Source organism: Cyrtonyx montezumae, unplaced genomic scaffold, assembly GCF_038088225.1.
Source record: "Cyrtonyx montezumae isolate F1298 unplaced genomic scaffold, pur_monq_1.0 scaffold_17, whole genome shotgun sequence".
Lineage (NCBI taxonomy): Eukaryota > Metazoa > Chordata > Aves > Galliformes > Odontophoridae > Cyrtonyx > Cyrtonyx montezumae.
Window position 1 is genome coordinate 30,897,111 of NW_027071903.1, and position 14,438 is coordinate 30,911,548.

The 14,438-nt window shown below is 41.3% G+C and overlaps 1 long non-coding RNA gene across 1 annotated transcript; it reads left to right on the top strand.

Moving 5' to 3' along the window:
• The first annotated feature begins 1,009 nt into the window (after positions 1–1,009).
• Positions 1,010–13,205, top strand: LOC136047036 (uncharacterized). The gene is made up of 3 exons (XR_010622042.1): positions 1,010–1,062; positions 3,416–3,599; positions 13,103–13,205. It is a non-coding gene; the product is annotated as an uncharacterized LOC136047036 (long non-coding RNA).
• The last annotated feature ends 1,233 nt before the right edge of the window (positions 13,206–14,438 follow it).

Here is a 14,438-nt window from a genome sequence, read left to right on the forward strand (position 1 = left end):
AACATTTTCTGAAAAATGCCTTGCAAAACATACCTCTACAAAGCCAGCACAGGGCTCGGGATGCTCCGACAGTAGCCAAAGCAAGCAGCAAAACATGTGAAAGCCTCCAGACTGCTTCCAGGGTTTTGTTCCTTTGCCAAAAACTGAGACGTAGACTCACAGCATGAGGCAGCAAACTTCTCCAGCTTTATGTGCTTGCACATGAGGTGGGTTTAACACAAGAGACTCATGCTCCCCCCGCTTCTCCTCTTCTATTCCTCCCTCATGATCTTGGTTTAACAACTAAGAGAATAATATGGAAGTAATTCCGGATCTAGCGATGCCAAAAGCAGATGAAACGACTTTGCCAGTTGCAGCACATATTGATCAAGACATCTGTGCTTGTAAAGCCTTTGGAAAGCCCAGCTTCAGTGTGTTTCATCAGGCTGCTTCCAGCCTGGGCTTGGGGATGGTTGTGTACTGGGAGATCTCTGATGTGCTGTGTCTGCCTCTTCGGACTTTTCAGAATGTAGGGTCAGGGTGTCAGAAGGACATGTGGTTTCTGCTCAGGAGAAGCTGGACAGGTACAGGTGTTTTCCTGGTTAGTACCTGAGTTTGCAGATGTTTAGAGTCACAGCAATGTGTTGGAGCAGTCAGCTCTGGAGGGAGGCTGTTATCACCTATTTAAGAAAAAAAATCTAAGGTGGTTGCCTGAATTAATGAGTGCTAATTGTCTTCAGGATAAGGATATCGGCTACCACTCCTGGTTGCAGGAGTTGAGTCAATTTCTTGAGCAATAAGAGGTAGCCAGCCACTCTTTGGGAATATAAATCTCTGCATGTGGCAGCTCCAGTTTGCTCCCATTCCCTTTACAGTGGAGAATTGCTGGGGGACATGATGTGTTTGCACTTTTGTGATTCTCAATATGTCTTTGACTTTCAAGGACACTTTGAGGGATACTGTCATGGAACAGCTATGAGAGAACCCCTTCCCAAATCTTCTTTCACAATTCACCTGATGGCTGCAAATACCCAGATGTTATGGAACAGGCTGAGGATGATCCTTTAGAAGCCTGTCCAGCAGGTATGTGTGTCTGCTAGTCAACATGCATCCCTACGTCTGAATGGGTGAAGATTGAGCCTCTCAGAGAGAAATTTTGATCACCCATGTGTTATAATCTTATGTGCAAGTGTCAACATTTATAAAGCCTGTGGTTTCAGTTTCAAAGTGATGGTGAAAATTGTTCTCCTTTTTATTTTGCGTCACTTAAAAAGAGTTGGGTGCCTCCTTAGAAGGTTGTCAGCTCTAATTAAAGCAACCTCTAGAAATCATCAGGTAGAATCCTGGCACAAACTAATGCTTGAAAGTCTTTATTTCAACTATCTTCTGTTCCAGTTTTTATTATACATTAAAGCAAACAGACAGCAATGCTCTGTCATCTGCTCTCCTTCACTTAAATGGGTCATAGGAGATTTTATTAGATGGTTAAGGGATTCCTGAGTGCTTATTTGGTGAATGGCTTCTCTGGGTCTCCTTCTTCTGCAGGAGTGAGAACACGTTATGGAAGCTGGAGACGGGGAGAGGCTGGAGCTGGCAGGGGCCAGAGACCTCGGGTGGGGAGAGGAGAGCTTCAAGGTTACCACTGCTCATAACACCCTGTGGCCAGCCTAGGGCAAAGGAATCTGTTATCTCAGATTTCTCTCTGCCCAATATTTGACCCAATTCCAGCCTTCAGCTGTTCAGCTTGTTACGCAGGGCCATTCAGTCTGAGGAGACAGGCAGAGTTCAGTCATCTTTACTTTGGAGTTGTATAAGAAAGTGCTGGGCCTCTTACCCATGCTATCTCCAGTCTCTCCCTCCTAACTTCACCCTTTTTCTGCCTCTGAACAAAGAGCTGCAGATACAGATCACAATCCAGTGCCAAGAGAAGCTGTCTTCCCAACATGTTCATGCATGTAGAATATTTCCCAGAAGCAAATGCATTTTTCTAATCTCAGGATTTTGCTTTGTGCACTGAGATCAGATCTTGAGCAATAGAAATTCACTGCCAGATTTCCCCTTTGCTGTGCACAACTTCTGCATATCAAAGGTATGAAGGATGAGATTCATCTGTATAAAACCAATTTGTTAGAGCCTCTGAAACCAGATCTCATTCACATGGCATTGCAGGTGAGAGGCATCGGTTAGCTGTAGGATGGCATCACTGAAGGGCATTTCTCATGCTTAGTATCCGAACAGAGCCAGGAAGGGGAAGAAATATGTTAAATAACCAATGATAAATGGGGGGTGTACTGATTTTTCACCAGGTATAAAGCATCAAACGAATTCTAGGTTCTGTTTGATCAGCTTTGAACCTCACTGTTGAATATTCAGAATTTTCAAAACTTGGGATTTAAAAGATTTATTAAGGTTAGTGCTTGGAGCCATTCTGTCCCACAACTGTTGAAACCACTCTCCTGTTTTCATGTTGTATTTGTATTTCCATGGTGCCCAGAGGATACTGAAACTGCCAAACATAGTTGAGTGATGCATAAAACTTCGAGCCATCGAATTGCAAAGACTTTTAAATTGCCAGTATATTTCAGAAGCAAACTCCTCACTGTTCAATCGTCTTTCCAGCTGTATGGCATAACACTAGATACTTCATCACATTCTCTGTTAGAATTGCTTTTTATTAAAACAGAGGGCTTATCTTAGTGCTGTGCTACTGCCACTGTATAAATTCGTAAATTAAATCAGTGGAGATAAACAGATGTCCATATGCTGAGATATGAAGCAAGGGAAAAGCAAAAATAATTCAGCATCATGAATCTGAGTGTTTTATTTGCTTGCTTTGCTGAGTAAGCTGCTCCAAGGGCTGGTTCTGACCACAGGATTTCAATCCTGGAGCCTTGTAGCAAATAGCGAGTGGTGAAGTTAAGCTTCTTTAGAACTGCCATGAGTCAGGCTGGCACCAATACAGAGAGCTGAATCATGCTCCTGAGCTTGTATTCGTGTTGTTAAAAGCAGATAAAAGGAATCTTTCAGAAAGGGATAAAGGAGAGATGCATGAGGACAGTGCAGTGGTAGTGATAACTCAAGACGTTTCTTAGATGTTTTTTGAAGTGTGAAGTATTAAGTTGGCCATTGAGGGAATGGGATAGGCAGAATTGTTGGTTATTGGGAGTTAGCATAGATCTAGAAGAAAATCAAATGTAATGAAGCACCAAAGGCAGATCTACAAGTCTGTATGTAACGCTGAGTTTGGTCAAAGAAACAGACCAACTGTTTCTTAACAACAATCCCTCCCCCCAGCATTTGGGTTTGTGTGTCTGTATAAACGTACGTGCTCTATGCTACTTACTCATGGAATCATCCTGTGAACAGCCAGAAGCCTTCAACAGCAATCAGTTATTTATGAAGGCAGTAAATGGACATAACTCTTCATTCATTGCAGGTATCTCTGTGTCTGGATGAGATGGAGAGCAATTTACAAATTTCATCCACGTGATGAATCTGGAAGAGAAGCTGTGGCAGGTGACACCCAACCAGAAACAATGTGAATATCCAGGAAGTCTCTGTGGTGCACATGTGACACCAACAGCAAAACCTTTTTCAAGGTCCCATCCCATGAAGAAGCTGTGAGTATCAGCAACCACACAAAAGAGCTAGCAGGGGGCCGGGAAGGGCAGAGTCTTGAAAATGACAAATGTCATCTATCTGTCCTGATGGAATGTGGTAATTATTTGTGGATCCCACTGCCTAAACCCCATCAAAGTGAGAGCATAGCACTGCTATCTATTGTTATTCTGTTATTTTTTTTTCCTAAATGTTTCCAGCATGTTGGCTTATAGTACCAAAACCCTGAAATTCTTAGAAAGTGTTGTGTTTGTTAAGCAGAGTCAAGAATGCAAATATTCCTGACTTCTGAGACAGAGGATGTGTATGAGTAAATGAAGCACAATAGGATTATTATAATCCTAATTACCAGGGGAACTAACCTGAGCTTCACCTGCCTCCTCCTTGGGTCCTTAATACCTGGTAGAATGGCTTTGTTGGGAATGGAAAGCATCAGGATCTGAAATGCCTAAGAGCTGACATGCCTAAGAGCTGTTCTGCTTGGGGTGGGATCTTTTTCTAAGTGGGGGGTTACCTTACTTTTTCACCTCATCACACTGTAGGGAACAGATCAATCAGTGGTTCCTTTAGGCTGGAAAAACAAGGATGTTATCAACAGATGTTCTGGAGTAACCTCTAAACACAAGTAGTGGTGACAAAATCTGAACTGTTTTTAAAACACAGATCAATAAATTAATGAGATACTAATGCCAAGGATCTCTAGCAATCTTAATTAGTGTTAATAGCTTTACAGGAGATTTTAAGCCTGATAAGCATTGAAGACAATTTAACTATATAGGTCTTGGATCTGTGTTGTCTTTTAGTATAGCAGCAGTGTACTGTTGTACAGTGTACTATACTGAGTTGCACTTCTAGAAAAGAAGAGCGGAGCCAGCACAGTTTCAGGATATATTCAGTAATACCTTATTCTTCTTTTATAGAACCCTCCTGGTTTCCTTTCTCTTAAACACCTTAAGATTTTCTTCCATTAAGGGTTGTTTTGAAAGCTAATAACTATTCAGGAGGGAGAAGGTGGTGAAGCAGCCAAAGGTGTGTGATAAATTAATGTAATTACTCAGCTTTCCACTTTATCTCAGAGAGATCCTATTTGTACGTGCTGTGAACACATTTGTTACGTAGTAATAATGGCAGTACAGTATCAGTGCAAACGGAGATGGACACAAAAGCACCAGCTGAGACGTGTACTATTTCTAGATGTGCTGCATTGTCACATATGGCTCCACGCTGGTAAAATCAGGCTTTCATGCTATTTTTATATCAGACTTTCACAGGACATTTATTCAACTTCCCACTCCCTCTCTCCTCCTCCTTTTCACCTCTGACTGCACTCTACATATGCTTGGGTATCGCTGTGAACATCCAAAATCACACTAGCAGGCCAGGTATGGAAGGAAAGGGGTTGTTGTTTTCTTACACATCTTTTTTGTACAAATCTGCGACTGCTGCTCTGGTTGCTCCAACCAAACATTTCTCCTGGCTGAAGAACTCAGTTTGGCAACTTCAATCTGCTGAAATTTTTGCTGGCAACCAGACCTCCTGTGTCGGCCGTGCTTTCGGGCTGTCCCTGTGGAGCAATCCTCTGTAACAGCAAACTTTTTTCATTTAAAGTCCCGTATACCTTGGTCTGCTCAATCCATGCTTTCAATCCCAGTCTTATCCACTTCTTTTGATCCTCTGCTCCTCTATTCGAGCTGGAAATAACAGCTGTTCATTTCACACTGAGCCAGCCACCCAAGTTCTTAAGGGACAATTACAGTATGACATGCCACTCTCCTGAAGCAGAGGTGTGGCACTAGTTTCTGTTGCTCAGCCATGCCTTTGCACAGAGATGAGATGAGAAGTCCTGTGCAAGGACTTCTCTGTGTAGGAGATCATTGTCAAAAAGTCTGCAAACAAGACTGTGGTCATCCTCTGCAGTCTTCGACGTTTCTTGAGATTCTCAGTAATTTAAGTAATTTATATAGTAGTTTCTTCACAAATTAGTTTGTTGTGCACATTTATGTCCAAAAGCGAAGCCATAGGTCAAAACCAGCAGGGATTAATGGATACAATATGTAATAGTGTAATGTGCTTATAGGTAGGCTCCCTTGCACTCACATTCAGGTAGCAGTTCTGTGAAAGACCTGTAGGACTGGGGGAGCCCCACCTACCCTCTGCAGATGCTGTTTCCTCCCACTTCTGTTTTTATACACTCTAATACAGACACTGAAAATACTCAAACCGTGGAAGAAGATACTGGTTTTATTTCTTCAGATTTAAAATAAACACCATTCAGCCACAGCAGCTTTCAACTTTTGTTTCCTTTTGTTTCGTCTCTTGCTTAAAGCAATAGGAATAAAACACACGCTGTCTCAGTTAGGCATTTCCTGACTCAGTACCAAACAAAACACAGCAGTGACTTTCTGCCGGCAGTTACCAGAAGCACAGAGGTGCCCTTGCACTAGGTGCAAAATGTTCACAGCTAAATGCATGTTGTCTATAGAGCAGCCTGACTGGAAGCACATAAACTGGGAAGGACTTCACAGAGGTGTTTATAATTCAGTGGGTGACAAAACGATGACTGCACTTCTGTATCAATCATGTCAGGTTCATTCAGCAGGGTAATTTGAAGACCTTCTAAGCTTTGGTTGCACAGTTTACAGGGAAGCAAATACTACTCTGTGGGCCAGGCAGTATGGAAACTTCTAAAGCTTCTGCTTGGCTGAGACCTGATCTCACTGTACTTTGCCCTTTTACAAAACTGACTTTGTTCTCCTCGGGGTGTTTATTTTGCTTTTTGATAATACTGTACAAAGATGCAGCTACTCACATTTTTATTCATCTTAAACTCCATCCTTCCTCATCCTGATCTCCTGGTTAGAATTTCACACTCAGACACTGAGATAGATTGAGCCGTTCTTTGTTGGAAGCATTACCACCTTAGATAAGGGAAACAATGTCTCAGTGTTTTATTGACTTCTTAGCTATTCAAACAAATATTTCTGTAGAACTGGTGGCTGACACAAACAGTTCTGCACAGCAGAAAACAAGAAATGGGAATTTTTGGCCCTTTTGATAGAGTAGATTTACTGTGCTGCAGTAGTAACACCTTCTGAGGCATTCTGTTTCAGCATTTGTTTCTCTACTGACTCAGAGGAAGGATTAGACAATAGGATAACTATGGTGTTATGTAAATATTTGGTGAAGACAGGCAAGTCCTTAAACCAGCATATTTGACTTCGTTAGGAAGCAGGGCAGTGACTTGCCTCTGGAAGGGATTACCATGCGTACAGAGCCTTGAGACTGGACTGGAAAGGTGGGAGTGAGATATGTTTTCCGTTTCCTCCATTCACTGAAACACAGCCTCATTTCAAGGTAAAGTTTTGACAGTCTGTGATAAAATGCTATGAGACCTGCAGTGTGAGGGGGCTGGCTGCTGTGTCTAAAAAGGTCCCATTCTGTCTGTCATTCCTTCCATACTCTGCATATTTGAGTAGGAGAACATAATACGTGTTTCTTCAGTTTTAGTTCACCTCCTTTATTCAGAACTACCCTCAGACGGAGTGAGATTGTTTTTAACTGTTGTGTACTGAACCCACTGGAAGTGTACTACAGTAGTGTAATTTGTTTCCTTTCATTCTTTGCAGACAAAGATTCCCTCGGTAAGATATAACAAGTGCATAAGATAGTTTCTGTAAAATGCCTTTTCTTCCTTACTTCTCTCTTTATATTGCCTTTGGCGATTTCAAACCTTCAGAGACAGCTGCAGTCTGCACTACTGAAGCAAGAATTTAATTGAACACACCAGCATCCAAATATGATATCCTATGCTGCTGACTGATTAATTTTTAACCACCCTGGCTATCTCATGAAAGGCAGGCATACTGAAAATACACAGGTATTTTTCAACTAGGTTTCTGCTTCTGTTTTTCTGGTTTGAACTCGTCTGTTCTGCTGTGATAAATAGGAAGGGAGTAAATGGACAACTTAAATCTAGACAGAATTTCACGCTGGTCAAAACAAGATTTTATTTTATTTTTCCCACAGCCCCAAGGATTAGAATTGGAGGGGGTGAAGAAGTGTTTCTATTAAAGAAGTCATTTTATCAAAAACTGGAAGAGGTTGAGTTCTGCTGCTCAGACTGCTTATAGCTGTGGGATTTGTTTAATTTAGAGGAGGATCTTGACACTGAATCCTTTATAGAATATGGAGACATGGAATCAGGCACTGTTTCAAATTCTCCCAGTGCTGCTGTTCCAGTTTGCTGGTCTTACCCACCCAGCAAGATCATTAACTCTGGCTTGTCTTGCTCTCCTGAAAGTTTTCTTGAGAACTGTTGAAAGGTTTCGTATTTGTTCCACTGTGGAATGAAAATCAAGTGTCAAAATCGTGATGCCTGGGGCTTACGGGTTCTTTTTTCCCTTTAATGGAATGAGATTGCTGTTTTTATTCTGCCTTTTTGTACTGAAATTACTCTCAATTCAAATTGCCTTTACCAAGAGGAAAATGGTTAAGTTAGGGCATCTGTTCCCTGGGACCTGCAACCTGCCTGGCAAAGAAATATTGTCAGGTAGAGCTCATCTCATTTAATTGCCATTATTCCAAGGACTTGCTCAATCTTTGTATCCTGAAGTGGGAGAGAGACCACAGAGAGTGGAAAGACGGATGGCAGGCTTGGATGAATGCCCCAGTTAGATTCTCTGTATTAGATTGTCATGCTTTTCCTGGCCCAGACACTAACATCTAACACATTTTTAATACTATTGCCTGTTGAGATTCTATTAGAAAATGATTCAGAGTCTGGAAAGTTGGGAGGAGTTGGGGGAGGGAGTTTTGGGGGCAAGGAGAAATTAATTCCCTAGAAATAATACAGTCATTGTGTGTACACACAATCCAATATGTAACTTGGATTTTTATAACCTCTCCGCCATCCTGTACACTAGCTTTTAAAAACTGCAGTCACATTCATTATAAAGTAAATACCTAATGCAACTGATTCTCAAACCAGTTTGTAATTTAGATTCTTATTGGAAATAGAAGTAATGACCTGCAATAGCTCATTAGTGGCCATGCAAAATGTTCATTATTTCTTTTCTCTTTGTCTTCTTTCTGGTTTTCTCCCATTTGCTAAAAGACAGGGGAGCTTAAAGATTTCGACTACCTCCAGAGCTATCCATGCCTAATGACCCATGAAAGTGCACATATGATTCCTGAACAAGGAAATCATCATTCCCTGGTGTTTTAAAGAGTTTAAGTGTGTTCATGCAGCAGTCCATGAGGAAGCTAGGTATTCCAGATAATTTTAAGGAAATGTTTTATATATATGCCCAGGAGACTTTTAAAAATTGTTCTGAAATGTTGAATGAAATACTGAGCAGATCAAGAAGTCTCAAAAAATGAAGACAGGGACCCTTTGGTGTTTGAGCCCAGGTTGTTCCTAATGATACCCCACTGCTATACCATCATGGCAGAGGTGTGTTTGGCTCCACCTTGCTTAGTGATGCACAAGCAAAGGGTTTCTGACCCCTCTGTGCCCTACACCAGCTTCCTCTTAGAACTAATGTGTAAGTGCCAAACAGTTCTTGGTGTGCATCAGTGCAGCCCATCTCCATGGGCTTCTCTGCTGGATAAAGAAGATGCAGCATCTGCTGTGCAGATGATCCTGGGATTGCTGAGGGAAATGACGCAGGAGAGACAACGTGGGGCTGCAGCAAGTATCTGCACTGCTTTGTGCCAGGAGCAGGACTTCATGAGCACTCTGGACTGGTGTTGTCATTACTCAGCCTTAATTACATGCTGCCTGAAGCCCTCAGTCCTCCACCATCACTCCAATTGTCTCCTCTATGGTGGCTCACACAGCAGCATTGGCTGTTAGTGTGGCCATGCAGAATGTTCTTGCCACCATGAAACCTCCCATATCCCACACGGATCAAGCATGATCTGCTGCAGTGTGTTCTCAGAGGAAGGGAGTCCGAAAAAGTCTTATTTGTGTTTAATTTCTCTCTACATTAGTGATATTTTCTCATTAGCAACCAATGATGATGAGCACTGATGGGGTAGGACTTAATGCAAACATCTTCGGAATAGAAAATAAAGCATTGTTTGCCTGGGGTCTTTTGTAAGTGAGAACTAGAAGTTTCACTGACTACTGTGTATGTGAATTGACCATTCTGGCAACATATGCATGAATTAAAACCTGGTAACATACTTCAAAGCCGTACCTATTGTTGGAATTTGGGTTCTTTAGGAAGCACCCAATAATTCTATAGAAACTGACTTTTCCATTGTAAGGTCAATTCACTTTTATGGAATTGCTTCAAGCAGGTTTCTACAAAGCACTATACTCCTATGAGCCACCAGCATTGTGGCTGTGAGCTGGCTTGCTGATGCTTATATTAGAAGTCATCTAAGAATCCTTCTCCTTCAGTGTATAATCTGGTGAGTCTCAGTTCAACTTTGCTGGTTAGGTTCATGTTAGATTTGATGCTAATCTTCTTCCACATTCCCCTTCAAAATGAGATTGTTCTCATTTTATTCATTATAAACTGACTACACAGTACCACCTGCTGATGGGTCAGCATCACAAACCTGGCTTTTATTATTGCTTTGTTAAAGGGTGAGTTGCCTGTGACAGCCCTGGTCCTTAGGAAAGGGACATGTGTTAGAGGCAGGAATGCTCTCATGTTTGTGCAGTGATTGAGATTCTCTCATCTGCTACCACTTAACAGAAGGATAATGCTGTGTCGGAAGGAGACTTGGGATTTGGAAGTAAGAGTGAATAGTCTCTATTTTTCAAGGCCTAAAAGGTCAGAAAAAAAAATAGAGCATAAGCCATCAGACCTAAGGCTATTCTCATTTACATCAGAATTTCTATAGGCTCTGTATACAGACAAAGACTGGTAATCATCTGAATCTACTGAATCACCCATCCCAAGACTCTGAAATGAAGTATTTGAGTACTGAGGTCATTATATTTCATTAGTCTTCATTAACATGAGAGCTGATCTTGGTCTGCTCTCTTATTTCAAAAGCTTTTACCACTTGAGGCACAAAACTCCTTATCCTCCCCACAGTTCAGGAAGTATGGTAGTGTAATCTCAATAAGTAGTTTTGTGCATTTATTATGAGAGTCATTCAGTAAAACATCAACTATAATTTTTCAGTTGACTCTGAACCTGTCAGTCACCCAAGAAAGTTCCAATAACTTCTGGCCTAATAAAATTTCTCAGGGTCTGTCCCTTCCTAGGGAACGAAATCAGTGGAATCACAGCCAGATTACTGTCAAAGAATGAATGCAAAGCCAAGAAAAAGAGAAGCCAGAGCCAGAACTTATTTTGCAAATCCAGATTCTCAGCTCCTTCAGTTATCTATTGTACAATTGAGAACGGTTACCCCAAGTCTGATAAAACATGATCATTTTCAGGAACTTTCTTTTCCCCCAGTTTACACTGTTTCCTCTCTCTCTCTCTCTTTTTTTTTTTTTAATTATTATAATTATTTTTTTTTCTTTTAGGATGTGAAATCTTCTGCTCCCTGAGTTTTAGTTTAGGAAGGCCTGCTTTTTTCTTTTCATGTCATCAGGACAGAGTTCCATTTGTTCAACATCTGCACAGGACAACATCTGGAGCCTCAGGAAATTCAGCTGCTCTGTGTATGACGCTCAAATGAAATTACTTTTTCATGCACTTCAGAGGAGTATCAAGAGCATCTCTCTGACCAAACAGGGCCTTTTGTTCTCCTCCAGCAAGTGTTTCTCATTAAAAATGTCATCTCCCTAACAAATTGCTTCATTGCCTCTGCAGCTGGGGTTATTGTTTTCATGGTTTTGTACTTGTGTGATTCTCTGAGGGAGCAGAAGGCGAGGGGAAGTGGGGCTTGATATCTTCTCCATTTGCCCTGCGAGTGCCATGCTTTGATTGGTCACTTTTTGCAGAGTATATGCACCCCTTCACAGCAGCAAGCAACCTTGCAATAAACCTCACCTAGCAGCATCCAACTGAAGGAGCTCCACAACGTCAGTGAAGAACTACTTAGAAAATGTCAGAAGTTGAGAAAATATTCTTCAGGCAGGGTACAATTTAAACCCCAAACAAAGAAACTCTTTTATTTTTTCCTCACCTCTCAATTTTCAACCTGGATTGCCTCCTTTGTCCGTTTGAAAAACATGGTTTTTTTTTGTTTTTTTTTTATTTCCAGCTGATTTTTTTTTTTTTGTGGCCAAAATCTGAAGCTCACAGAATAATTTTAATTGGATGAGACTTATACCGATCACCTAGACCAGTGTTCACCCAAAGTCTAGTCAGCTTTGAAGTGTAATTTCAGTGGCTCATTAGAAATAATCTAGAGGCCACATCTCCTTTGTATGTGTTCACACACCACCTGCTTCCCCTGGTATCTCTGATTTCTAGGTGACTACAAATTGCTCCATAGCAATTTCATCAACCACGTGAACTTGCTGGGTGATTGCTTTGTATAGGCTTATTGCCTATTTCCCTGGTTGTAGTGCTAGGCTCACAGCACTTGCAACTTTTCACAAAGCATTGATCCTTGAAGTCAAGTATTTTCCTGAGAATGCAAGTTTTCAGCTTTTCAAATGGCAGGAGCTACGGAGAAACAATGAGGAAAAAGGCAGAGTAAACATGAATGTAAATAGCTCCCTCTCAGATTTAGAACTGTCCACAAATCTCAGTATTATTTAGGCATTCTGATGATGCTTGGTGCTTCCGCCTGTCCGCTCCCTTGTTTGTAGATAAATGAAGTCATAGAGTCAGAGAATTATTAAGGCTGGAAAAGGCCACTAAGATCATCTAGTCCAGCCATCAAACAGCTGCAAGATTTTCCACTTCTGCTGAGCCATTCCTTAGTGAAGCAGCTTCTAGGCTTAATCCTCTACTTCATCAGGGACACAAGCAGCCATTTAGCTCACAAACCACAACAGTTACCTTTGGCACTGCTGGTTTTGCCATGTCACCTCTCCTCCTCCTCCTGTTCCAGTTCCACCCAATGGAAAACGTTTCCCTGTGTTAAATATAGCACCAGACAGCTGTCTGTGTGTCAGATATAGCAGAAATGTTGGGCACCACACTGTGGAAAATAAGTATGTAGCAGTTGTAAATACATATATGCATATGTATCTATCTATGTGAAGTGGTGCTAGAGCCCACAGCCTGTAATTTGTGGGTGACCTTTAACTACATTACAAACGAGGACCTTTGGTCTTGGCTGTTGTAACCTATTTTCTTACTCCTGTTAGTAAATAAAAAAGCATGTGTATCTGTGGGCTTTTTAGTGTAACATTTGGCTTAGATTTAAACTGGGACAACTGAACAAAGTGGAAAACCAAACAAATAAATATGATTATCCCGCTATGTTTTGTTTCGTGGAATCAGGTTCTGAAGTAAGCAAAGCCAGTAAGATACTTTAAGGTCAGTAACAGAGAGATGTGCTATTCCCATAATGAATTCTACCCTCTGAATTATGTCTTTGTGCTATTAGGAGCATTTTCTTCTGTTTATTTTGCTACTAGATCATGTTTTCACTGGAACCAAGCAGCATGTGAAACTTGTGAATTTCAGAAGCCCTTGAGTGATGAAGTTGGTGATGGGAAAGGCACTTCTTGCAACGTTGGGTATGACCAGAAGGTAAGCTCCAACTTCAGGGTGTGCAAGGATATTTGGGTTTGATATGCACAGGTAAAGGCTATTTGTGATGGGGGATGTGCACAGCAGTTCAGGAATAGGACAAATAATGAGTAGATCATCTTAATGGGTAGATCGTTAAGCGCCTGCCAATTGATAGTGATTCCTTGAGAGCAAAACACAGGGAAAACTAGAAATTGTTGCACCCAAGTGCTGCAAATCCCCATAGCCTTTGTCTTCCCTTCCCTAATTAAATGTGCACATGAGAGTTTTGTCCATATTATTTGTTCCTCACCATACAGGGCCTTCCATGAACTACGGCTCCATTCGCCCTCTGGGCTCTTCATTTTTCCAGCTTAATTTCAGTGGGTTAATTTCTTTGGCAGTCTCACATTGCTGCTGAGCTGTGGCCCATCTGTCTTTTGCTTTGAAGCTGAGATGTTCTTGTCACAACAGAGAATAAGCGTTAGGCTTCATGAATTCATCAACTTATTGCCCATTTGTTTTTTTTTCAAGCTTTTCCTCAGCAAAGGTAGCAAAATGAAAAATCTTAACTGAATCAAAAGCAAAAACCCTACTAGCCGAGCTGTATGTGGATATCCTTTCTTTCATCTCTCTTTCATCCTTTCTTCATCTCCACAGAAACTCATTTAAAATCTCTGCTTCCTCATCTGAGCTATGCCATACACACTCGATCTCAAGGTCAGTTATTTATTTCCTGTTTCTTCAGAGTACTTACCCTAGTCAATCCCTGCCACATTTTATCTCCCTCTTACCATTGGGACACTTAAGACTTTGTGCTTTGTTCCTATTAATCTCAGGAATGCCTTTTGCAAGGTTTGCACAGGTATCCTTACCCTACGTGCACGGAGTAAACAGATTTCATAGACTTCTTAATTCCTCATCCTTCTCTATTGGACTTTTCTGCTTTTACTTTTCAAAGCAAGTTCTTCTTTAGCAAGCTATGGCACCTGGAAGAGAACCCAAGTTATCAGCTCAGCTTCCCTATAAAGAGAGCAAGGATGAAGGAGGAAGAATGAAAAAAATTCTTTTGCCCATCGTCTGACATCTCTGATTTTATCTTTGATTTTCCTGCAAGACTTGAAACCTTGTTTGGTGATGGGAAAGTGTGTTCCTGAGACTGAGTTCTAGAATCATATAATAACAGAATGGTTTGGGTTGGAAGGGACCTTAAATATCATGGAGCTCCAACCCCACTGCCAT